The sequence below is a fragment of the Lissotriton helveticus genome, chromosome 2_1 (genome assembly GCF_964261635.1).
Source record: "Lissotriton helveticus chromosome 2_1, aLisHel1.1, whole genome shotgun sequence".
Lineage (NCBI taxonomy): Eukaryota > Metazoa > Chordata > Amphibia > Caudata > Salamandridae > Lissotriton > Lissotriton helveticus.
The window spans coordinates 1076210264-1076237874 of NC_136059.1; the positions used below are offsets into that span (position 1 = coordinate 1076210264).

Below are 27611 nucleotides of genomic sequence, written 5' to 3' on the forward strand. Positions count from 1 at the left end.
TTGGCAGTGAATATTAGAACACATTTGCTGTGAGAAGCAGTATGAACCTGCACTTACTATCGGAGAAAATGTAATATTTGCAACAGCACTTTGGCACAATAAAAAAACAACATTCATTAACATTTACATATTATAACCTATGTGGCACGGGCACTGTGTTTTTTATGTGCACACCTCATGATTGTTAATGTTATATACAAATTCAATCAATGTATGTGTGCAAGAAGATGCCCTTATAATCGTGTTTCAAGGTCCAATCTTCCCAGCCTCTGCTAAGTACTTCCTACCACAGTGACCAGGATCACAGTAGCTCAAGGTCGTTATATAGGTGAGAATTATCCTCTTGAAAACGCTGCAAACTAAACGGTGATTTAATACTGCTCGAGTTACAAGCGGTTCTACACATCTTTTATCGTACAGAAAAATGTTTTAAAGAAAATATTCAGATGAATTCTGCCCTCATTTAAATTAAAGGGATGAACGCATGACATTAAGTGACATCTCCCTCTATATCCCGGTGCTTCCTTCCTAGAGTTGTAAAACCTTGCATTAATGAAATACACCCCTCTCTGTGCCCCCTCAGCCCTTGGAGTTTAACTCCTCTCACATTACAGTATTTATTGAATTTCCCAGCCAAACGGTGTTCTGCTCCATAAAGCTCTGACAAGTAGACTCTGCCAAGCTAATAATGGCTTCATTCTGCTGAAATAAACTTATTTCACTGCGGCAAACAAAATGACATGACCTGGAAAGGTTATTTTCAACTGGGTAATGACTCGGTTCCAACTAAACCTTTCTCACACAGCTCCTAGTAATAGTTAACTTGCCTTCTGTAAATAGGTAGATATTGTTTTATGTTGTGATAGACTGTAAACTTCTCAAAACTGCTGAGTCAGGCGTGTCCTGTGCCTCCTGTCCTGTGTGGTGCTGTGGATTTTATGTCGCCCTTCATTTGCATTAGCTGACTGAACAGCAGTCTGTGGAGCAGCTTGGAAGAAAGCCTGGTGATGATGGCCTCAATCTAGCAGCCGCGACCGGTGCTGTAAGAGGGTTGGGACAGGATGGTGGGGCGGGTGTGGGGGGGTGGGAGGGGGTTAGTAGACAGACGATAGAATAGGGAAAATAAAATTAAAAAAGAAAAGAAAATCACTTACCTTGCGCTCGCCGCACCGCTGAGTCAGCGATGCAGCGTGAGCAAGGTAAGTGGTTTTTTTTCCTATTCGCCGCCTTTCAACTTCCTCCGCCTTTGCCTCTCTCCACTGCCGCACCGCTCTTACCTGGACCAGCTGCGACTGCAATCTAGACACAAAATCAGGCGTATACAACATGCACTTCATATTAATCAATGTATTTGTTTAGGTGCGTGTTGCACTCTTCAAAGGATAACATGAAGAGGACACCTGACTCCCTATGAAGCATTAGTTGGGGTTGCTGACCCCATGCTTAACTCATAAAATGTCCTGGAGACACCTACCACACCCAACCTGTATTCTTAGAGGACCTTTTAATCGACTTTATTTATTTTAAAGGGTTATGCTTTCTTAGATATGTTTATAGCTATATTTAGACTTTTTTGGGCACTCATAAATGCTTTTCTGGTTAATATACATTGCGATTTTGACGTATATGAGCTCATAGTTAATAGTAATTAGGAGATGGTCCTCTTGCTTCAACCTACTTGATTCTGTTATCATTCAATGGATAGTTTGTAGGAAAACACCACTGGTAAAGTTCAAACATCTGACAATATGACTTTTAAAGTGTCTGTTAGGAACTTCTAGGACATTTCCTTCACTGCAACCTCTACTGCCCTAAACTGTGTTTTACTGATTTGTGTACTGATTTCATTAATTCTGAATCCAATTATTCACTGCTGCTATGCCACAGCGGTACGAATCAAGCATTGTTTCCCACTGAAGTGATATCACAAGGGGACATCGGTTGCTTCCCCTAACCTACCCACTAAATTCCCATATCAGTTTGGCTCTCTGCAGAACCATGCTAGCAGAGAAACATCAACGGTACGTTGGCACAGCTCTTAGAGAGCCTTGTGTTATTTCTTCTCCATTGAAAACAGCAAGCATGGCTTTGATGGGGAAGACAGCACAGTTGGTGGTAGGGGGGATTGCAAGAGGGAAGGTATTAAGTTGTTTGTATTTGGGCAGGTGTGGTGAAGGATGAATAAAGGAGCTTTAAAAAAATATTTGTAAGAGTAAATGAGAGTAATGCTGAGTAGAAGTGGCAGGCTGGCAGCATCTCAGCTAGCCTTTCACTAATTTGGGCAGTAGAGTGGAGGGATGGACAGAGGATGGTGGGGGTGTGGCACAGTACACCAGATTTCATAAGAGGCAGAGGTCGGATGCAGTTGGGGGCCCTGTGGTTCATGGCTATTTAATGACTCATTTACTCCTGTAAGCTTGCTGCCAGCAAGTAGGAGATTAAAAGCAGGGGGCACATATAACATAATATTATAGATGCCTTGACTATTGATGGCTTCTTGGTGTCATTCAGGACCATTATCCTCATTATTCACAATTACCCACCTAAACTTCTAAATGTTTTATAAGGGACCCTTAGTCATCCACTATTGTGAACAGTGTTTAAAAGCTGGTATTAACTGCAATCAGTGACCATCAGGAACCAACAAAGTTTATTTTCCACTGCTGTGAAGTATCAATGCTCATTCCTGGAGCATAAACCTGCCTCCTTAAGTCTATGTTTACTATTTTTAAATACCAAGATATGAATGCCTCTTCTCTTTAGCTGACCATATAAAATTTTAAATGCTAACCCTGATTAAAAGAGATGTCTTTTGCCTTGCGGTTCTCTGTGACAATGTTAATAAATAAAGCTTCACTTCCCTTGTTTATCAGGAGTCACTCAGAAACCCTTTGGTAGGAAACAATGCCATTATTTCCAGTGATCCATTGATAATTCTATATGTTTGTGCCATGGCAATTCAAGTGAGTTAAGCACATCAAGGAACTCCTTTACTTTACAGACACATGCCCAGGCACCACCAGACAGTGGACCTCATTTAATTCCCCTTGCTTACATGTCTGATGGAGTTCAAGTTGGGTTTTACAGCATCTTGTCTCACATGTAATGAGAAAGTGATGATTGTCTTTGTTTTCTTGCTTATGATGTGCAGAGGACAAGACCATCACATGTGTCAAACAAGGTCTCCACAAAGTCAACCATTTTAGCCCTCATAAACTGGGTAATATGCTTGCCTGCCAAGCTGCTCTACTTAATTACGTTCACCTCTTGAATCGGAGGCTAGTTGAAAGTAGTGATATAACGGACAGGTTGTTGATACACCACAAGGAAAATCTGGAATATTAGAAAGAAGAGTGTCAGGACTAGGTTTTTTTATATACATATGTTCCAATGTTGCTTGCATTTCCATTAGAATCCCCTTGACCCGCAAGAAAGGAAAAAGAACAATTTAAAAAATAAGAAATATGGCTAAAAGCTCAGAGAGGTTAATGTGCAATTTTCTCTTGGGTACCAACCACATTCCATTTAGTGATTGGGAGAGCAAGTGGCTGCTCAGCCATGCTCTAGGGTATCTGTTGTCACCACTACATTGACTTCCATACTGGACAAAATCTGGCTCGATGAATGAACAACCCTAACTAAATATTGAAAACTGCGCGAACGAATGGGACGATGTACAGTATATTTTCTATAAGAAAATGGACATCAAATATTGTTTGTACTGGCAGTACAATTAACATTGGTGTGCAACTGACTCACCTTTCTGTCTTTAAAAAAAAAAATATGCAGCACATTTCTTCACTCACCCTTCTTTTATTTTCCCATCCTTCCCTTTCTTATTGGTATTAGTGATAACATATGCCTGGTACTCCACTGTCCATATGCTGATATGGTTAGTGGAAACAAGACTAGATTGACTATCAAAGGCCTTAGAGAGCAGAGCAATCTCACAGGTTATACAGCAGAACTACTACAAGGCATAGAGAGCACACAGGTTCAGGCAACAGCCCTGACTTTGTTGGTACATTAATCTTACAAATAGAGGTCTTAGACAGCAGTTATATATCAGTATAACAATCTGATAAAATTCTGTGAGTGAAGATCATAAAAACTATTCACGTGAAGGTTGAAACATCCAAAGCAACAAGTAATAAAGTTCAGCACCTAACATATTTTGCCGAAACATCAATAATAGGTGTCCCAAATCATCTTTAATCATCACATAAATATCACAATAACTGCCGACAAATGCCTGCTTGTCCATTGAATAAACGCATTCACTCTACACCCAAAAACTGGCTTTTTATTTTCTCAAAGTACACGCCGTTTTCACTCAAACACTATTTCTTAATTTTTTTATATATAAACTAATTCTCCCCAAACGCCAGTTTGCCAATGACGTAATATATATTAATTTTATCTACATTTTAAGTGAATTGCCACATGGTTTCCAAAAGAGGCACTTATCATTTTCTGAGATTACACCTATTTTGCACTGAGCTGTCATCCTGTCATTCATGGATAATATGCAAATTTGTGTCCCCTGCATCAACTTGACATTTTCAAGTACTGCAATTTGCTACAGTTCCACATGGAAACTGTTGTTTCATTTCCTTTATGTTCCACCATCATACACCAGGGCTCAGACTAAAGTGCAGGGTTTTATTATATTCAGCATAAAAGTGCCTTTGCAAGAGTATTACAAGAATAATAACTGGTACTCAAAGGGCAGGTATAGCTGACATTCGCATGGGCAAGTAGCATGACTGTGACAGAGTTAGCATGTGGAATATAGACCAATTAGACATTTTGTCATCAATAGTCAAGATACCAGCGGTAATAGTTCGAGTGAGTAGTGGAAGCCAAGGCAATCTCTCTCAGGGTGACTTAGTGCATTGTAGGGGATATATCAGGATAGAAATAATTACAGAAAGATATCAGGGAATGAATATCAGGGAGGAAAACTAGGTGTGAGGTTGCTGAAACTTGAGGCAGTCCATTGAGACCTTGTAGGTAAAGAAAGAACATTCAATAGCACATTCAACAGCTTTGTTAGGAGATGAATACGTGTATTCCAATGCTTAATTTGAGCAGGTGGTTGCCAGTGCTCTGCACCGGCACATAATTGTCAACACTGGTGCTTGTGAAAGTCTGCCACAGTGTGGAGCTGTCTGGCAAAATTAGAGATGACCACAAGAACAGTTAATTACAAATTCAATATACATTACAAATGACTATTATCTGCCGCCCAAGTCATTCTTATAGCTTTGGGGGCCTGAAATAGTTTTAACTGTCACACTTGTAGGAGTCTGATGGTTAGTAATTGTATTCTTACTGTCACTGGCAGCATGGCAGGGGCAATGTGTGGTGCAAGCTGCAGAAACCTCCTGATGAGAGCCCGGGCACTTATTGTTTTACAATTTAAGCAGTGGTTTATTCTAGATCACAAAGAATCTCCTCATAATGACATACACTACCTGTTAGATCTGGGGGTCTCTAGTTGACAATGGTATTCACCTTTGTCCAAATAGGGACCCTTACTTCTAAGTCAGGATAAGGGGATTACACTCCTTAATAACTCCTGCTCACCCCCTTGGTAGCTTGGCACGAGCAGACAGGCTTATCTCAGAGGCAGTGTGTTAAGCATTTGTGAATATAGACAGTAATACAGTGATAACACTACAGATGGACACAACACAGGTTTTATAAAAAAAAAAAGTATTCTTTATATAGACTTAAACACAAGACCACAAACGACAAAAATCCACAATACTACACTTAAGATTAATTAAAAGATGATTAAAGTCTCTAAGTTCAAGTTGATGGTAGATGCGACAAAGTTCTCAACAAAGTACCTGAATGCATAACGCAAATAAGACAAAAAGACTCGCAGAAGGGGAGATGCGCCGGTTCCGTGACCCGGGGGAACGGTTGCGTCCTTCCTCAATGCTTGCGCAGAGTAGGGGACTCGTCGTGAGCCTTACCAGTGCGGAGGTGATGCGTAGATTCTCGGCCTGCGGGCCTGTTGCAGTGCGCAAGATGGCGACTTGATGCGATGCGATGATCCAGTTGCGATGCGAGAAGATGGCGCCCTTGATGCGGCGATGCGATGACAATGCGGTGATGCCCTGGCAGCCTTGCGACGACTCTGTACTTTGGAGCCGCGACAGGCCCTGCGACACGCTTCTCCGGTGATGCGATGGCGACTCTCACGATGGCGTCACGCTTCTCCGGTGATGCGACAGCAGGCAGCTTCAATGAACACACGCTTCCATGGAGATGTGAGGATGGCTCGATTTCTCCGGCGTTGCGATGATTTCAGCTGCGGCGGCAGCATGCTTCTTCTCGATGCGTCGCGCTTCCAGCTCCCAGTGGCACACAAGTGACTGGAGTCAGAATTCCGAGCAAGGAAATTCAGGAGGGAGCTGGAGGTGAAGTCTTTTGGCCCTGAGACTTCAGCAGGAGGCAAGCACAGTTCAAGCCCTTGGAGAATATTCTGTAGATGAAAGTCCTTACAAAGTTCCTTCTCCTTTCCCTTGGCAATGAAGCAACCACGGCAGGCCAACCCAGCAAACAGCACACTGGCAGAGGGGTAGTCCAACTCCTGAAGCTTCCTTGGTTCTTCTCCTTGGCAGAAAGGTTTCTTGTTCCAGAAGTGATCTAAAGTCTGTGGGACTGGGTCGCAATATTTATACCCCAAAATCCTTTGTTCTCTGCAGGCAGAGAGGCCTCTGCCTAGCTCAAACCAGTTCCAGAGCACTTTGTTGACATGACACTTCTCTTCCTTTCACTGTGCAGGGCAGAGACATCAGCCGCCACACAGGAGGTGGATCCAGCACGGGGGAGGGAAGATACACATCAGACAAGCCACAGGGGGTGGGGCCAGCATTGTAGAGGGAAGTCCCAGCCCTATTCAGGTCTCAGATGCACTCCTCCCTCCCATCTGGATGTAAATCTCTCTATTCACCACTGGGTTGTCACAGACTGTCTCCTGGAATTTCCCCAGCCCTGTCACACACAAACCCAGACAAGGAATACACAAACCAGCAGAGGCAGGCTCAAATGGTTAGGCAAGAAAATACCTACTTTCTAAAAGTGGTATTTGCAAACACAGAATATTAAAATAAACTTTACTAAAATATATATTTTATTATTCTGAGTTCAGGCATACTAAATTCGAATTTCTACCATGTTCCCTGAGTCAGTAAGGATTATAAGAATGTAATAATCTTCACTGCCCATTCTGGCCTATGAGAACAGGTAGCCTTCAATAGTGAAAAACTAAAATGGTTGTAATTCACTATTAGAACATGCTACACACATCAGAGCATGTCCTACCTTATACTTACAATGCACCCTGCCCTTGACCCTACCATAGGGGTGTCTAATATGAAGCAAAGGGAAGGTTTAGGGACTGGCAAATGGGTGCACTTTTCCAAGTCGACATGGCAGTGCTAGACTGCACACAGGCCTTGCAATGGCAGGCCTGAGACACACTTTACAGGCTGCTTCTGTGGGTGGCACAACCAGTATGCAAGCCCACCAGCAGCATTTGATCTGCAAGCCCTGGGCACACAGGGTGCACTGTACTAGGGGCTGACAGTAAATCATATAACTCAATTGTGGAATAACCAATCAGTACATCAATTTAACATAGGGAGCACTTGCACTGTGGCACTGATTAGCAGTGGCACAGTGTCCAAAGCATAAATCCAGCAAAAACATATCAAAACAGAGGAGGCAATCCATCAAAAATGGAAGTGGGACTCACGCCAATGATGTCAGGTCTAACACTACCCAAATGCGCAGTATTTGGGATTTGACAATTGAATCATGTATAGTGGAGTTTGCTTGTTTCTAAAATATCAGTAAGGTCTTTAAAGAGTAGGCAACCATTGGTCCGCAACTAAATGATGAGAGGGGCATTAAACCGTAACAAAAGAGACAATACAGACCCCAATAAACATAGAGGAAAATGCTCTCATATCAGAAAGTAAGTGGAACTAGAAAGGCAAGTGAAAACAAGTGGAAGTCAGTGGGGTATGTACTTAAATGCTTGAATGTGTTATAAGAGAAGTTGAAATAAACAGTGTGAAGGAAGACGCTGCATTGCTTTTCCTTTTCCTTTGGATCCTGTTAGACTTTGACTTACGATTTTCTCTTTTGCTTTCTATGAACTCATGACATGGTGCTGGATGATTTTGATGGGGTTTAATGCCAATGAGGTTTCTGTACAGTTGCTTGAAAGGACCTTTTCAGGATTTCTTCTGACAACTCTCAGTTATTGATTCCTCCCTTTTCCCCACCTTTTCAGTGCCAGGATGGCAGGGAGTGTGCATCGAGCTGGGATCTCAGATGTTCTTAGGAGCGCAAGGTAGAACTGAGAGCACTGATCAAGAAGGAGTGGGTCAACAATGAAGGAGAAGAACAGTGAAAAGCCCCCAGACCAGTTTGCCATTCGCTTCCACACTTCATTTTGTACGAAGAAGTACCGATTCACCTGTGCTATCTTAATCACCCATTTATAATACCACCCACTTCATCGGCTAAGAGCAGCACATTGGCTCCACCATGTATTTGCCATCTTAATTCTGAACCTCGATAACTCAAATGAATACTTCAGAACAACTCATATGATGGACAGTGGGGGATGATAGATGCCAATAACCTTGGGTGGCAACACAGTAGAGTAGAACATATATACCATAACATAAATAACTGAAGAACACCTCAAAGATAAGCAGAATGACTGTACAAAAATGAAGATATGCATGCATAAAAACAGTAGCATGGGAGACAAACTGCACAGGGACCAGAGACAGGGGTAACTATGGTAGGTGAAACCATGCTCTTACCATGTCACACTTGGTTCTTCCCTCCCTTTTGTCAATACTGCTGGTGCAGTTGGTGCAAAGTGGAAGATACTTTAGGTATGCTTTAAAATACTGAACTAGTTGGAAGTGGGCCATCATTTGTTCTCCTATTTGACCCCTTTCTGGGACTCAGAATGTTTGCAAAATGAATTTAATTGTGCGCACTGCATTGCCAAATGCGATGCAGCGTGCGCAACGATATTCGTTTTATTCATTTGTTTGTATACTTACCTCTGTGCGGCCATTTTTACTACCCCCCACCCTGTCGACTGGAATAAGAGCAAAACAATTGCATTGAAAACTATTACTAACTGTAAAGATTTGGAAAGCATTTATTACTTAAATGTAATGCAGTCGTATCCCATTAAATGGGAGGTGTCAAAAACTAATTGAAACATCATAGTTTAAAGTTGCAGTATAAGTATTTTGGATAGTTAAAAAATAGAGACAGAATTCTAATTTGTCCCTGAAAAAAGTCACCCCCAGTTATGGATATGAGGTACCAAGATCACTTTGATTGATAAATGGGCCTTATTATGATGTCGCCCATATCCAGGATAATGGTCCGACCACTGCATTACGTTGCGATCGGTCAGACAGCAGCAGTCGGAGGAACAGACCACACCTCTGTTAGGCTCAAGGTGCCAGTCGGGATGTCGGTTGGACCGTAATCCCTACAATGAAGGCGGTGCCTGCGCAGTCACCACCGTAGGGATTATGATGTCCATTTCCCACAGCCCTTCCGTGGTAGTCCTACTACCATGGAAAGGCTGTCAGGAAGGGAGTTTGGGGGCAACTAGCAGGGCCCCTGTCCCCCGTGGGCACTGCTATGTGACCTGGGGGCAGATGTGGTGCCCACCCAAAACATCCATGCACCATGTGCCAGGCACCATATACTGTGCATGGATGTTTAAAAACATCCCTTTTTCTATTTCGGTTTTCCCGGACCACAGCACAAGCCTCAAAAGAAAAAGGAAAATTTCCAGCTGCCTACACGGCAGTTGCATACTAATCTGGTGGGTGGGGCCTGGGACTACTTGTTGGGCGGTCCCAATCACATTGTGATGGCGTTCGGGCGCTCGTCCATTTGCCATCGTAATAAGGACCGATGATATTAACTGAAAGGTTTCTCTTATGGTTTGTTTGAGACAAAGCCACTCTGTATAAGTTGATTGCTCTCATCTTCAACTCAAAGTCAAGAGGGGACAATTACGGCTTAAAAAAAATATTATTAATATAAACATAATGTCATTCGTTGATTGCTCTCATCTTGAAATCAAAACCAAGTAGGGGTAACTTCGCCAAATTAAAGAAGACTCTTATAAGAACTCGAATCAATGGTATGGGAGAATACCTACCCATAGGACAGATGTATGAAAACATTTGTCGCACTAAGTGGTCAGAAACTGCATACTAAGCTTTTAAGACCAGTCTTCAAATTATCAGCAAGACCTATTTCATATTTGGTTGCTTTTCAAAATGTCCAGACCCAGTCGCGACACAGAACTGATGATCTAAAAGCAACAGCTGACCGAATTCCTGTGTTAGTATGGGCGTTTTTTAAGCAGCCGTGTTTCATAGAGGAAACAGTACAGTTGAAAAAGAAAACAAAACTCCTGGTTGGGAATACATCAGTTGAAGCAGCTAGTGCTCCCCTGGCAACTGCTTGCTGCAATCAAGGTCACCCAATAGGATCCCCATTGTTATAACATTCCTAGAGGATTAGGTACATTTTCAATGGTTTGTGATGACAACTGCAGCCACAAATCATTAAATTACAATTGGAATGGGATACATCTTTTGCACGCTCTCCTAACGGCAAATCTGAATGGGATGACAAACCCAGTTTAGTATTAGGAAATGCATTTCGGACTTGCTTAAATGGAAATGCATTTAGTACAAAGCAAAAAGTAATTTTAGGGTTGCAAACCGTGAGAGTCACTCTGGCAGTCCAAGTACAAGTCAAGTACAAGCCATCTCCAAAGAAGCCGTTCAAATTGTAATTTGTGCTAAACAGTCATCTCAATGAGAAAAATTAACATAATATTATTAAATTGCATCGGCAAAAAATGTCGGCAGAAATTATCTCTTAATGTATAAAACGGACCATAGGTCAGGGCACCAGTCCAATCAAGATACCAAACAAATATTGTATGTACACCAAAGATGTGTTCTCCAGACTTTGATGTAAAATAAGAGGCACAAACGCATGAGCTTCCTTCTAAAGCAAGTCACCTTGCTCATCTTCTCCTCGTGGTTTCAGAGTGAGTGGCTCAAAACATCTCCTTGTAGAGCTATGGTGATATTACAAAGTAATAGCTTCTATTTCAGTTTTCACTGGAAATCTTTTTATTACCAGAGATGTGTGTGCTACCCACAGCAGACTAACATCTACCTTCTGATGATCCGATGAACACAATCATCTCTTTATGTTTCAGTAACCCTCAATTGCTGAAGAGATGCCTAAATTGGTGTATTTCTTTAAAGGATAAAAGTAGAGATTACATTTTGTTGAATAACATGCATTTTTTAAAGCACACGTTCACCCGTAGGGTATTCTTGGTGCTGATGACAGATATTTATTGTAAACCAATGGTACTCAATTGATTAACTTAGTGAGGGTGAAATGATAAGTGGATCCACCAAGATTCAAACATGTGACTGTAAGGCCGCACACAGATTACTGGAGTAGATGCATTAGTCCACTAATCCACCAGACCAGATGTGAAACAGCACATGGAAAAGCACTGTTACCCACAATACACGTATTGGCACAACTGGTGTGATTGTTTCATTCTTTTATTTATTTCTTATCATTTTCGTATATAATTTTAATAGAACAAGTCAAGTAATTCCTATGGTGCAAATAGTGTAAGAACAAGATTACCGAAACTATTTATAATTTTAATGCGCATCGCGAGAAAAATATTACTCTTTGTGGTGCACAGAAGATGTACTAATAAATTTGAATTACAGTAACCTAAAACATTGTTTAAATACAATAGGCTGACTGCAAAAAAGCCTATGGAATTGAAAGAAGAAAAGCTTTGGCAAAGTAAAGTTTTGGTCCACCACCTTACCAAAGAAATAATCTTCCTTTGAACCGGATGTACACATATCATATGATCAGTTGTGCACAATGAGTTGCTGTCATTATTTAGAGGTTTCGCTGGTGCCATTTTTGTATAATAAACAACAATGGTCCACTGTAGACTCATTCAAACACAACAATTCAATAACTTGGTGGATGCAGCCCCTATCCACAGAGGAAATATAAATCAAAAGTTTTAAACACTTTTTACATTTGTTGACCTAAATAAAGAGTTTATGACCCAACATATCAAAATATAATTAGTGTAATTTGTTTATAAATCTTACAAATAATAAAAGAAAGTTCTCACAAACGTGAAAGGGTGAATAGAAAGTGAAAAGTGAATCAGAAAAAGAGATTTATCACTCTTGAATCCTAGAGTGATTTAAAGACTTGGGGTAAAAGATTTGAGAATATGTAGTCATCGGCTTTTTGACTTTTAGGCAAAAGGAACTCATCTTCAGAAATGGGGAGCTTGGGGTGAGCGCTTTATTTATGGTCACGTCTCCTGTAGAGCAGGAGCAAAGAAGTGGAAGCTAATCTGGAAGTTTTTTGTTTTTTTATAACAACTTTGTTCTATTTGATACACAAACCCATAAAAGCATATAAATAACAATCATTAAAAAATATTTCCTAAATATACATTGACTTGAATAAACTAAAATGCAATATCATCAATGTGAGTCCATAATATGCTATATATTAACCCCTTCGCTGCAGCGGCAATTCTGCCGCAGCGTAAGGGGGGGGGCGCGCGGCGCTCCCATGCTTGTGACGGAACCGTTCTGTCACGAGCCTTGGGCGCGCTGTGCTTGTGACGGAGCGGTTCCGCCACGGCCCCGCACGCTTAATTGAGTGCGCCGCGCAGGCGCGCCGAGCGGGCCGTGACGGACCCGCTCCGTCACCAGCACAGCGCGACCGAGGCTGGTTCCGTCACCAGCATGGGAGGGGTTTACAGGGTAATAAGGCTTATAGGTATACTCAATCCCCCCGTGTTATTCGTAGCCTTAAAGCAGATCTTAAAAAGTTTGCCATGCAATAAAGAGTAAAAACATCGGTGGACAGTATTAAAAACAACAAAGCTACCCGTGCCTACCTGAATTTAGCTTTCGTTAGCAGGTCCTTTAAAAACAATTTCCTAGGGAAGGCATAGTATGGGCAGAGTAAAACTAGGTGAAGGGTATCCTGCGGAGACTTATTGTCACAGCCACAGGGCCCACTCTCTTCTAAGTTTGTGATAAAACCTGCCGGTACTGCCAATAACTGATGGATGAAATTTAGTCTAAAAAGGATAATCAGAAAACGATCCTGGGCACTGTTAAATAAGGTTTTATGCCCTGTGATGTTTTAACTAAAATATGATCCCTCACTGAGTGTTTCCCCATTTCAATAGTCTCGCGCTGCGCCATGGCAAACTTTAGGTACAGTGTTTTGATATCACCTACATCTTTTGGCATTATTGTCTCCGGTTTATCAAAAAGGTCTGCATGCCCTAGGTTACCAAATGAATCCCTAACGTATTTCAACCATGGGATTTTTCTTGCATGCTCCAGGGAGAGACAATTCCAACTACCAGCCTTGTCAGGCCCACCTCTGCATTAATCCAGAGCTTCAACCAACATACTAGGGGCTTCACTCCCACACTATCCGTTATATACTTAACCCCCAGTTCTTCATGGGCACAATATGCCCAGTTCTTCATGGGCACAAAACCTTCAGCATCCGCCTTAAATATTTGTTCTCCTCCCTTTTCAGATTGGTGGGTTTAACAAAGCCTCACGACTCACTCCCTTACAAGACTTTAGCACAGTAGATAGAGTTATACAATTTTTTATTTATGCCTGGAGTCCAACTCCCCAGCCTCCAGGCATAATTTGCAATTGAACCCGTGGATCTATTCAGGGTCAGTTATTTTCCTCAGTTAGGTGTTTGAAGTTCAGACGGTTATGAAAAGGCACACCCAAATAAGTAAAGGCTGGGACTTTGCCTAGGGTGTATGAGCCTCTAGTCTAATTAGTCTAATTATTTTTTTGCTGGACTTCTTGCCCATCTCCATCACATATGATTTTGCGAGGTTAGAGGACATATGCAAGTGATCCATGAATTTCACGAAGCCATCTATTAAAAGCTGCAAGCTGTGTGGGGTGTGGGCCAAAAGCACCGCATTGTCTGCGTATAGCAACACCGGAACTGCTCTGTCCCCTGTTCTAGGCATATCAGCCTCAATGTTCTACAGAGCAGCATCATGACCATTAATGTATATAGTAAACAAGAATGGAACAAGAATGCATCCTTGTCTGAACCCACTTGTATACTTGAAAGGCTCTGTAACTTTCCCCTCCTTTGTATATCTTACGGCTGCTGTCGTATTGAGGTGCAGGGATTGTCGGATATTTATTATGACTATGTCTACCAGAAGGTCCCTAATTAGGACCCACAGCTTATTGCGATTCACGTTGTCAAAGGCCGCAGTAAGGTCCAAAAATGCTAAATATAGCGCCCCAGCCTTCACTATAGTATATTTCACGGTGATAAGGTACAGGTTAAGACACTGATCTACAGTAGATTTTCCCGGGCAAAACCCATATTGCACATCCGTAATCATTTGTGTCTCCTTTGCCCAATCCATTAACCTGTTTAAAAGCACCTGCCCCAGGACCTTCGCCGCAACATCTATTGGCGATTTTGGCCGGTAACAGAATGGGCTGTCTCTGTTACCCTTCTTAAAAGTCAGCACGATAATAGCAGTAGGCCATGACGCTGGCATAATTGTGTTTGTTGCTTTGTTCAGAACCCTTGTTAAGAGAGGGGCCCAAACCTCGATATTAGACCCAAAAAGATCTGGTGGAATCCCATCTGGCCCGGTGCCTTCTTCCTCGTGAGACCCTCTATTCCTAGGATTACTTCGTCCAATGCGAAGACAGCGAGAATGCAGCCCAAATGAGTAATTGGAGTTTGCTGATCATCCTGCCTAGCAAGATGGTTATACAGGCCCTGAAAATGCTCCTGCCATTGATCTGGAAGGATATTGTTACTTAACCCCAGCTTTTTTGGGTCAGAAAAGCAGGGGTTGTTAATTACTTTCCAGAAGCGAGCAGAGTCCTTAGATTCTGCTTCATGGAAGTTCTTAGGTGGATGAAGCGGCTTCTGTCAAGTAGGATAAAAATCTATGTGGTGTTCCATCCGGGGACAAGTCAATGAAGCAGCATGGAGGCTGTTGTTTCCTCAAAAATGAGTAAAATGAGTAAATCCAGAGGGGAGGCCGCCAGTAAAGGGAGCACGACATACAGTAGTGATCCCATGTTCCCTGACTGAATCAGTGGAGGAACCGGATGAATCACCCCATCGAATGAATCAAGGCGGCAATACATATTTCAATTTGAGTAAATGCAGATGGGACGGCCGCCTGTGAAACAGTGCAGCGTGCAGTGATCTTGCGCTCCCTAAATGAATCACCACAAGTGAATGGAAGAGTAAGCAGTCATTTCATTAGGTGAATGAATTTTAGGGCGATTCCTTAGGGCAACATCAGCAAGTGTTTAAGTGAAGATGTGATGATTAATCAATACTAACATGGCTTTGAGTCGTCCTTCTACTCAATGGAGGTGTGATGTGAAAAGAACTCTGGTTACATAGTTTATGAATGGAGAACACTTGATGACTAGGCCAGTGGTTCTATGGTACATTTATTAGGAAATATAAAGATAAGTCATACTATGACTTATACAAAATATATCAGGGAATGAATTGTGGACATTTTCAAGCACAAGAATGAAGGCGAGGGAGGGATAGGTGTGTACAGGGTTTATCAAGCGGTTACGTTTAATACTCAAATAATTTTAAGAAGATATTTAGTTTATTTTTTCAAGTAGGATTCAGCAATACATGCATTCATGAATGATACTTAGTATTTATGGGTGCAGATCATGTGCATTTGTTATTATTTTTACCTGTTCTCTCTGCCTATTTAGAGAAGTTTTATGATCACCAATCTTCCTCGTCCCTTTCTCTCTAGGACCTATTATATTCTCCTTCAAGAGAGGTTGATTGGAATTTATTAGGATTGGATGTTTCTCCAACCATCATTGCTATTTCTGTAAATGCTTCAAAATATTTATCTATTTCTTCAAGCAGTATTGCACTCTTGATGTTATGTTTTAAGATCATGCTTTATTTCACAAAGTCTAGAAATGCACTGAAGAAAACCCCTGTAAGATTTCTGCTGCTTTGATACGTATTGATCCCATGCTGTGCATAGTTCTGGCAACTTGTGGTTGGTCAGATAGAGCATCTTATATTTCGCAAGCATTGTCTTTATAGGAATTGAAAATGGGTGCATGAATAATGAGATCAATACCATACAATGTTCCTGGCACAGTGTGATCAATAGATAGCATTCTAACAATTTAGTTCACTCAACATTTTAAGGAATATATCATTAGTCTATAACATAGAATATTACAATGTAATTTATATTAGGATCTAAATGACCAAATATGACTGATTTAAAACTCTTTTCACCACTATTTTGATTACCGTGAAATCTGAGAAAGCATCAATACGTTAGGCAAACTGGATTACTGAAAATATTTTTTAGGACAACTATGTTGAAGAGGAGGGTGAACAAGATCACTCACCTACAGTGTGGCTTGAAAGATGAGCAGGCAAATGAACTGTGAAGAAAGAAGAAAAATGTCACGTGGAATGTAATGAAAAGAAAGTAAATGTTTTGTAATCAACATTTATATCAGATTGTTTACATTAGAAATCAAATTGAAAATATTTCACGGTTACATATTTGGCAAAGCAAGAAAACAAAGAAAACAAGCAGGATATTGAAAAGAGAGCAGCACAACAGATGCTTTGGTTTCAAAACTGTGTTGAGAAAAATACACCTATTCGGGTTCCAAGGAAAATATTATTCAAGTTTAGCCATAAAATGGTGCTGAGGAGGGGGGTTTTCAAAGGAAACAGAAAACAGATTGCATTTGCCATGAAACTGTAGAAGCTGATCTAGCATACTGCTTCAAGCAAATTCTTGAAAAGTTATGCATTTTCCAGACAGCTCTACAGATTGTAGTTGCTTTGGTACATGCTGAACCTTAGTCTCTGCCCCCTTACGGTCATGATACCCTTCTGCATTTAAATCAGCAGTGGTCTATCCTCTCACAGCATGACTTTCCTTGCTAGTTAAGCCTGTTACAGAGTTAGATGCTTATTCTGTCTTTTTTTCTCCTACATAAGCTCAGCCTACATATCTTCAAGATGAACTACTACCGGTACTGCAGGAAATACTTCCACAAAGAATGCCTTAGCACAGCATGAAAACAATAGATGAAACTCAAACATTAGATGTTGCATGGCCAAATTGGTGGTCTCCTCCCTGACCTGGAGAATTAATAGATCTTGTACCGTTCTCGAGTATGTTGTTGGTTTACTCAACCTGTTTCTCATTTCTTGACCATTTATAAAGCGTTTTGATACTCTGATGTGCACCCTATATAAAACGTTATGAATAAAAAAAACATAGAACAAGTGGGGTTTTCAGTTTCTTATCCATGATAAAAGAATTGAAGGGTCGACCAGATGAGCTTATGGATCTGGTTGTAGACTATTTGTAAATGCTGTTATCAAATACTGAGCTTATCCATAAATTATATGTTGAGCGACCTTAAAGAACAGTGGAGGCCTCGTTTAGCGTTTGAGAGAATGAGAGCACTACCATTAATCAGCTGTGCTCCTGTCTATTGAAAATGACAGTACACTGTATCAGTTAGAGTGGGTGAAACTGCAGGGTCCCCTGCGAAGGAACCACAACTGGCAATGGTATCAAAACCCCACTGCTAAGCTGCCAGAGAACATTTTCAGTAGCCCCCTCTCTACATGAGGTGGAGCTGCCATCACTGATTTTCTCCTCATGGGTCTGCCACGTGAAACATGGTGAACCCAGGTACGGAAAACTAGCAATTGCCCTGAAACATACACACATCAGTGGCATTGTGTTTTTGTAATACTGAAACAAGCTCCCACCTTTGGAGTTCGATTCAGGGAAAAAAATTTATGTTGAGTGGGAAAACAAGCACAACACCCATGCAGCATTCATCCATACCTTCAGCATATCTGCTGCATGGATAGATGCATTGAAGACCCAGAGGACCTTCTAGACAAGTATCTCTAAATGTGGGTGTGGTTTTTGGCGTTGACTTGGTGGGCTGGCTTGGCACCTGCTTCACTGCAAACTGAGCCCCTCTTCCTGAAGTAGGTATCCTATAAAGATTCTTCAGCTAGATAGACCACATTTAATCAGCGGCGGCTCCTTTGTTATGGCGGAAGAGCATTGCCCCCCTGCTAGCACTTTAACCCCTTGGCCGCGGCACGGGGGGGGGGGTGAGCGCGGCACCGCCATGCCGTCATGAGCACACGCCGCCCGTGGCTCATGATGGCGTGGTTCCGTCATGAGCAGCCAAGGGGTTAAAAAATGTCAAAATTAAACTGGTTTTATTTCGCTTGTACCGGGCTTGGGGCGGGGCCAGGGTGATGATGGGCTGAGCGGGAGTGGTGGGCTCTACCTACACTGCCAAAAAACATGCATTGCAGGGGTTGGAGAAAGCAGGCACTGACTCCCAGTCTATTCTGGAGTGCATATCATCGGCGCTCAGGCCAATCCTGAAGGTGCTCTCATGCATGAGAGTAGCTTCAGGATTGGCCACAGCGCGGGCTGGGAACCTGTGCCTGACTGTGGCGGCGGAGAGGAGTGGAAGAGCACGATGCAATGCTGGAGGGCAGCAGGTAAGTTTTATTTTTATTTTTTTTGTCTCCGTCGTCCCCCGTTCCCCATTCCTCCCTTCCCGCCTGTTTTCTCCAATACAAGCCGCTCCTGCACCTAATAAAAAAACTATTTCTAAATAGGGAACGTTCAAGCAATGTAATTCCTTTTAACAGTATTCACTGGGGCATTACAAGATCAATCCCAGCATCAGAGCATAGGTGTGGGCCTGGATGCTAAGGCGAGCATTTGAAAGATGTAGAAATGAGTGGTAGCGAGTAGGACACAGCAGAGTACATGATGAAAAAGAATATCTTTTTTTAGGATTTCCATCTGTATTTGTTCTTCCCAGTATACACGACCCCTCCGTTATCAATTCAGCAAGTTTAGCCAGAGAAGGCCGATGTTGTTATTGCAGGGCTGTTGTTAGGGCAGCATATGTAACACATCTATGAATTTTGTATTCAGCCAAGAAGACATTTTGTTAGTTAGACGCAGATGACTTGTGTTATCTGTCACCGAAACTCACCAGTTTAACAAGAGCTTAGAAAAGAAGCAATGTATAAAAACAAAGATCCTTTTGCGGAAGAAAGGGGGCAAGGACCTGATTTACATGAAATTTAAATTGAAGGTTTACACTAATGTCCTTTTAAAGGTCAGTTATCTTGTTAAGGACATGCTTGCACGTTGTTGTAAAATACAGCAGGACATCCAGTGTGCATTAAACAGGAATAGCTGCATGCATGTTAATGCTCATCGAGTTTGCTTGAACAGAGGCGTCGCCTTGACCCACAGGGAAAAAAACGCATTCCAAACAAGCACCACACAGGGAACACTCACATTTATTGGCTTGCAACCTGATAGATTTCCCAAACTATATTTTGCAAAAGTGATTGCTAACCACATAAAGTCAAGGTCCCTTTATTGAAATAACTGTTTTATGAGTGCAGACGGGGAGACGTGTCAACAGGGGCATTTTAAATGACTTGTTTTAATCTTCTTGTCCGCAGAGCCCTGGTTTGCCTTTGTCACCGAGGTCACAAATTAACAGCCTCTTACAATGTTAGCACAGAGACTTTGCAGCCAACAGGAAAACTCCACTTGCAGTGGCCTTTACACATTCCTCACACTTGTCAATAATGGTTGTGTATTAAAAACAAACAGCTTTAACTAACAAGCACCCCTGCTTCCCACCATGTTACTTGTAATGAGTGCCTGTCACATTCGTTCACTGCCTAGGCCGAGGCAAAAGCGTTTTCTTACTTAATTACATTGGAATTCAGACTTTTACAATGTGATTGTCTTTGCTGTCAGTTCTCTGGAGCCTGCACTCTTTCAGGGTGGTAAGCCTCGGGACCCCACACTTGAGACCGTAACTGCTGCGAAGCATAGGCCTCCATTCTTTCACTCCCAAATAAATAGCTGTTTTCCCTATTGCGCGCACGTTCGAGCACTGCTTGTGTATGAAATGCTAATCTAATGTCATCAAAAATCACAATTTCAAAGCCTTATAGAGTTCCAGGGCCATCCAACCTGGACATGCCCTCATTTTACCGGGAAGTAACAATGTGATGTCAAACGCACCCTACAACGCCTGCAAACAAATAATGTTATAAATCGGCGGTGTCTTGACTACTCATAAATGTTAACATTTTGCATCATGTATGTACCTTGCCTTGGTATTATTGCAAATTTTTTGGACCAGAGCCAGAAAAGTTCATACATTGATGGGCCTGATTTAGAGTTTGGTGGAGCGGGTGGTACTCTGTTGCACCTTCAATTATGTACCCTCCACACCAAACCCTCTGTCCACCCGCCTGATTTGCAGGTGACAGACCTTAAGTAAGTCAGTGACTGAGTCTACCCCAGCTCAATTGCTCACATACTCCTCTGAAGGCATGATGGAGTATGGACCATCTGAGTGCTGGCCATTTGAGCGACTGCCCAGTTTAGAGTGGGCATTCAAATGGCTAGTTGCCACTCTCCCTTATCACTGTGAAAAACCTGCCGGTAAGGGACACTGAGAACATTTAAATGACCCCTAAGCCATGGGAGACTACTCCCATGGTAGGGGAGGGTGGAGGGGGGTCATTCGTTTTTAGTTTTCGAAAAACAAACTCCCGCTTTGAGATTTTGGTTTTGAAAAAAGAAAAATACGTTGAAAGTTTGACGAGCGGACGTCATGTTTCACAGATCCGGCCATCAAGCTTTTAACACATTGACAAGAACCATTGCAGCGTACTTCCCGTCAATGTTAATAGATGTCCACCAGAATTAAAAATGAGAAGGCTATGATTAAAACCATTGAGAATCCCACCACTGCTGGAGTAACAACAGAAGAAGAGGAAGTCGCTCAAGTATTTCTTCAACATTACAGGAACATTCATCAAACAAAGTACACAGTTTCAATGGCCAGCACAGAACAATACTACGCTTCTATCCAGCTCCCCCAATTGCCAAACACTTTTGTCTCAGGCAACGCTGGAGATAATTACGCTTATTGAAATCAATCAAGCACTCAAAAGAATAAAGATATCCAGGCAAAATATAGGATATTTCAAGTTTTACTTATCCAAGCCTGCCCCACATTAAGACACCCTTTGGTGTAATATGGCTGACCTTCTTGTGATGAAATGACATGCACACACGCTTTCCAACAAAGATAATCGAACTAATCAAAAATAATTTTTGCTAATTCTACATGTCATGAAAATTAGCTAAGAAACAATTTGTGATGTCAATTAAAAAAATTGTAAACTATAAAGGCCATCGTGCAACCTATGCGGCTTATCAAGGTTCTGCCAGGGCCTGTCAAACCTACCACCCCACTTTGCCCACTTCATTTATCAGTTCAAATAGTTTTCATTGATATTTCTTTTTTGAGGCTGTCCACCTATCCACTGTCCCAGAGAGAATAAGACTGGGTGAAGAAGGGAAAGGATAGAGAGTAAGGGAGAGAGAAGACATAGTATACAATAATTTTACTACCTTCATGGTTGCAATCTGATCATGTGGGGTTGGGGTTTAAGGGCCTTCTGTGTCCCTTTTCTAGGTCTGCTCACAGGGGTTTGTAGGGGTCCGGGAACTTGTCCATAGAAGCCCGCATTCCTCTGGAGCTTTGTCTCCATGGTGAGTTCCGCAGGGCAGTGTTGTCTGCGCCTCTGAGGTACGTCACCCAGTTGAGCCAACCCTTGAACGTTGCCTTGGTTGTGTCTTTCCAGTTGGTGAGTATCATCTTCACTGCCGCTGTCAGTAGGAGATCTAATAGGTCTCTGTCGTGTTGTGAGTTTAGTTCTGTTGTCATGAACGAGGTGGTAAGCGTAGAGAAATCTGGCTTTAGTGTACACCCCAACGCTTTATTAATGAGGGTGAATATGTTCTCCCAGAATCTTTTAACTTTGGCACACTGATAGATATTTTTCAATAAAAAGAAGCAAGCATGCATACCTTTCTATCTAGAGCACAGTTGGTTTATGGTAAATCACAATGAGCTGAAACCGATCGGGATTTCATGAAGTTAAGGTAAATAGTTTGGACCCGATTTTTTATTTTGTGCACGTGAATTCAACCTAGTTGTACAAAAAGAAAACACGTGAAAATGGAACATCCAGATTTCCAGATTCAGGTTTTACTAATATTTATTCACTGAAATGAACTAGGGAAAAGTAACAAACATTAAACGTTTTCTACAGTCATAAGTTTAAATTTAGTGACGGGAACAGGAGTGTCCCAAGGGAAGCGGAGGTAAGTGGGTTTAGCGAAATAGCAAGTTTTAAAGTTAATTTCAAAACAAATTCTAAATAAGCCCATCGGTCTCAATAAATTACAAAATGAGTAAAGCAAATTGCACACACTATTAGCAAAAGAGGCACAGAGCCATTCCTTTACCCATGAAGGTCTAAGAATATATTGAAAATCGTTAAAGAGGCCACAGGCTCAATTGTACAAGGCAATGTTTCTGGTCTAACTCAAACAAAAGTGGATCTCTGTCTAGAAAGACAGCACATTTCATAAATGTGTTAATAGAGGCTATGAACATATTGTGCAAAGTACTTTGCCTCAGGTCTAAGGTGCTTAGCTAGTATTAAGTGTCTGCTGCCCTTCATGAAACCAGGGCTTTAAGTGGCTTAACAATAATTAACACCCTTTTCGATTCATATGCCTACTGTACGCTCATCAATGATTTGTCAAAGAAGCACATGTTAGACAACTGAAGTATGACAGGCAAAAAACAACCCAAAGACATGTTTAAGGCATTAACAAATGTATCTAAGAGCTCCCTACATTTTAGCTCGGACAATATACAGATAGAACCGCTGATGATGCCGCTTTTATTAGCGAAGTTCAGCCCGCAACACAACGGCTTTCAGCTTTTAACCGCATGTTGAACACTTGGGCATGAATCTCAGGGAGAGTTTCATAGAGAAGAGTAGGGTGTGGCCTGGTAGAGGGGAGCATTACCTGCACCGCCTCTAATGGTAAGGGGGTCGGCAGAGACCAGGGGCCGGTCTGGGGATGCTATTATAGCCCTTTCTCATAATGATTTTACTAGATGGATTTTCCTGCCAGTGAAATCAGATCTAGTATTCCCATACCCAGAAAATCAAGGTACTGGTCCATGGGACCACTTGCAATTGAAAAAGTGGTATCCCACCCAATGACACTACTCCACTCAACTAGTTAACTGCACCTAAGTGGATAATTCTCTTTATTTAAGAACAGCAATAGAACGCTAAAAGCCTCGACCTTGCGTCTTCAATCCTCTAAAGGTATTTGTAAACTTAATGCACAAAGCTAGTGAACTTCATCACATGCTAGCCCTATGGCATTTAAAAAAACAACACTCAAAGAAATAGCAATTGCCTGGCAAACATCTGCCTAAAAATCAAAATAAGGTTTACTGAAACTCCCATTCCTTTTTTATCCTAAGCCCAAAATCTGGAAGCTACAATTGTGGATTCACTGATGGCTATATTGCTTTTTTCCAACAGGTCTCTTGCATTAACCAATAATCAGCTATTTTCTTCGAATCTGGGCATTAACAAAGCTTTACAGAGATGAACAACAGATGCAGTATGCCCTGTTATCACTAACCCATCGCATTGCCAGTTTCACCATTTCCGCTTACTTTTTTCTCCAAGTTTATGTAATCTGAAATTGGTGCTTCTATTCTTTAGGGTGACAGTGGCACAACTTTAACTGATCGATTAACCTTTTTTAGGTGGTTGTCATGTACACTTCTGTTGGTAAGTAGCACAAGTAATGTTGCTTGGAGTTGAGAGGGAATGGTGCTGACTCTGCCACTGACAATCAGTGATAGCACAGAGGGGCTTATCTGGACATGTAAGGAGAGTCACTGAGCAATGAAAGGCAGTGGGGAACCCTACTTTACCTGAGAACCCCAGGGGATGGCCTCCTCTCCAGAGCCCTCCATGAGAATGGAGGAAACAGGCATGGGGTGGGAAAAAATGGCATGTGATTGCTGGGTTGGAAAAGAGTAACAGTGTGAGAGAGGCAAAGTTTAGAGCGAAGGATGCGTGAATGAACATGTTGAGGAGGGGTAGGGTAAGATAGAGGAGGGTGTGAGATAAGACAATGTATAGCAGAGTTAGAAAGTGTGGGGTATGTGACCGAAGCAAGATAGGAAAGACTAAGAGGATTTGTAAAACAGGGGAGGGGGCAAAAGAGCTGAAAGCATACTAGATCTTGTGAGATGATAAAGAGCAGACCAGTGTATCACTCTGCACCACTCTTGCAGATGTCTTCTGTCCAATTGAGGTGCCACAGCACATTCCTTGAACTACTCATAATGCATAGAAATGATAATTCCAACTTTCTGTTTTAAAATGTAGCATTTGCGGTCTGTATGCTCTGTAAGCAATATGGTGACACTATTAACCCATGGAATTGCACACAATCTTGCCACCTCAGGAAGATGGAACACTAAGGCCCTCATTAATTTGTGGAATAAGGTATGGTATTCCCCAGAATAACGGTATTTACCACATGTGGTAAATACCTCCTATTCTGAGTTTTCAATGCAAAATAACATATAGAATCTTTTTTTTTAATTCTGCACGGATTGTCAAACTTTCTGGGCCATTTCCCCGACAAATTTCGGCAGGTTTGACCTGCCAGAATGTATAAGGGCAAAACTGCAAGGGTGTGATAATTCTCATTATCACAGAATTTGTAATTCTGATCCTTTGTAAACACGTTTGCAGAGGGATCGGAATTTAGCACTGATCTCTCAATGATGTCCTAGGTGAGCCTTGTCATGATACAAACTCATGACCTGAGGGTCACCCACAAATGTCACCTTTTTGTGTTTAACTCATTGAGGGGCAGGAGTTCTAAGCAAGTGCAATACTGCCGCTGCCTCTGTTCTGTACTGAGACCAATATATGATATCCCGTCTATCAACATTTATAACACAACTGTCCACCTGAGGAGCCACCATGATGCCACACACAACAAAGAAGGGTATGCACAAAATAGTTTAAACATTAAATTTGGAACAATTATTAGGCATACATCTTGGTACATTTGTACATCTTGAATGTGTCATAAAGTCGACTTGTGGAAAAAAAATCATATGTAAATAATAATACGTAAAGAATATTAAATACTATGTAAATTATGGAAAATGGTTTGCAAATTATTCTTATCGCCCTAAAAAGGTTCAGGAGGGACGGCTGCCTACAGTAACCCCCTCACTCCCACCAGTTTACATTTCGTTTCATAATGTTCTCTCTTGTGTGCTCAAAAAAATAATTTATAGTTTATACTGTAACTAATCACGAATCTACACATGCTCTGATAGTTCCTGTTTTAATGACATCTTGGGCAACTAAAAGCAAAGTTTAAAGTAAACTGCAAAATTGGCTTCTTTTATGCAACAGTGTCGCTCAAAGCTAGTCTGAGTCAGACTGCCAAAAACGTTTCCAAATCTACACTTCAGAAGAAATGCTGAAAATAGCCAAGGAAGTTAAAAGCCTGTTTTGTGCCGTTCATTTTAGCTGTACATTTAACGTCACGTGGTACCTTAATTTTAGCTCTCTGTGTTGATGAATAGATTATAAACTCACTCCATTGACTTAAACAACAGGCTGAGTGCTCTGCCTCGGGATGTCGTTTATAAGGCGCTGGAGGTGCTTTGAAGGAACGTATAATTGGAGTGCAAGTGAAAGGTAAATTATGCTGTCAATATGTCTGGAACACGGATGGGCACATTGCTTGGCATTTATTCCATAGCTAAAGCTCCAACCTATAGTTTGCGAGAGTGTTTTCCCCCCTAAAGTGCTCCCACCTTTCCAGTGTATTTTCCAGAAAGGTTCATATGTCACTGAAAAACAATGACATAGGGGGGCAGGGAATCTATGGCCGAAAGGGACAGGGTGCTATTAAAATAACATGTTCCTTGAGTTAAGCAGTGTCTAAAGCTATCTTAACTTTCCACACTAAGGTGTCAGTAAGTATAGACCATCATTTGTTTTTTAAGCACTTTACCTCTTTTATATATTACTGCACATATTATGGAGCTTCATAGGTGTGAGGGGAAAAGGGCCCTGCAATTTACCTTCATGTACATCAGATCCATAATCCAAATACAGTAACCTCACAGAATCTTTTAGATTTTGTGACTTCAAGAAATTCCCTATTGCTGCCTGTTTGGAGCAAATGTTTAATAATAAGAATCCTAGCATAATATGCCTAAATTGTTTCTGTCACCTATTAAACTGTTTAGGGTGGGAGACAGATCTCACTTACATTCATGTGGGGTCCACCGTCATGGCAGCCCCATAGCAGCCTAAATGGTCGGTAACTTGGGGGTTAATTTCAAATCACAGCTCTTAATCAGCCCACATCAACATATTGGTGAGAAGAATTAACTACGAGCTTAACCTCCTCAGTAAGATCCTCACGCTTTAACTCCAGCCTCACCCCATGTTGATCCAGCATTGACCCTGCGCCATAAATGAATGGACTACTGCAACAATGTCTACACAAAGCTTCAAAGGAGCCTTCCACAAAACTTAAGAGGATACAAAATACAGCAGCACAGCTAATATTTAATTTTTGGCTACATGATGTATTCTGAAAACTATCATCTGGCTCGCAATAGACCAAGGAATTGAATTGCGGACCTTATGCCTCATTAAAAAGGCCTTGTGTGAAAGTGGACACAAGTACTTTCAGAACCTTGTTCTTACTATGTTCTTACCACTGCCTGGAGGCCTGATCTGTCGTCTTTGATCCTCTCACCATCTGTGAGATGGAAAAACATGGCAGAAGATCACTGAAAGCAACAGCCGCACAGAGCTGGAAATAACTTTGTTAAAGATTCCTTATCATGGACCAGCCCTTTCCCTTTGTACTTCACCAGGCACGGGGCCACATGATGACACAGTGGACTATTAAGAATACCAATCCTGCACCCTCCTCCCCTCATGTATCTGACATCAGCTATTCATTTCCTGCCCAATAGAACATCAACAGAGGCTAATGTAGGCCATTGATTTTACACGACATGCCACAGGACTATGGGCTCAGATTCCTCAAAAAAAGTAGTCACCATTTTGAATAAATATATAACATTTCATAATGAAATCTGAAAATCTATGTGAGAACATTTGTCCCAGGTTGCAAAAATAGCTTTTTTTTACTCGCTCTTTGTTACAAGTATCCAGGCCACCATTCTTGCTAAGATGTCAACTAGCTGTCGGCAAGGGCCACAATGACCAAAGTTTGTGTGGACACTCATGTGATGTCATAGGTTTAAGCACTGTGGACGAAGACCGTCAAAATGTGCTGCGAGAGCGCTTGCACAAAACTTTATCCCATGTGGGACGCAATACAGTATAAACAATGTTTCTCCAAT

General features: G+C 41.7%; 1 protein-coding gene across 16 annotated transcripts in view; it reads right to left on the minus strand.

The window, feature by feature from the left end:
* Positions 1–27611, minus strand: part of PTPRD (protein tyrosine phosphatase receptor type D) — a 1484152-nt gene that overhangs the window by 642870 nt on the left and 813671 nt on the right. For all 16 annotated transcript variants that reach the window (XM_078675875.1, XM_078675878.1, XM_078675877.1 and 13 more), the window contains one exon: positions 16602–16637. The gene's annotated coding sequence lies outside the window, so the exon portion shown is untranslated. The remainder of the gene's footprint in view (positions 1–16601; positions 16638–27611) is intronic.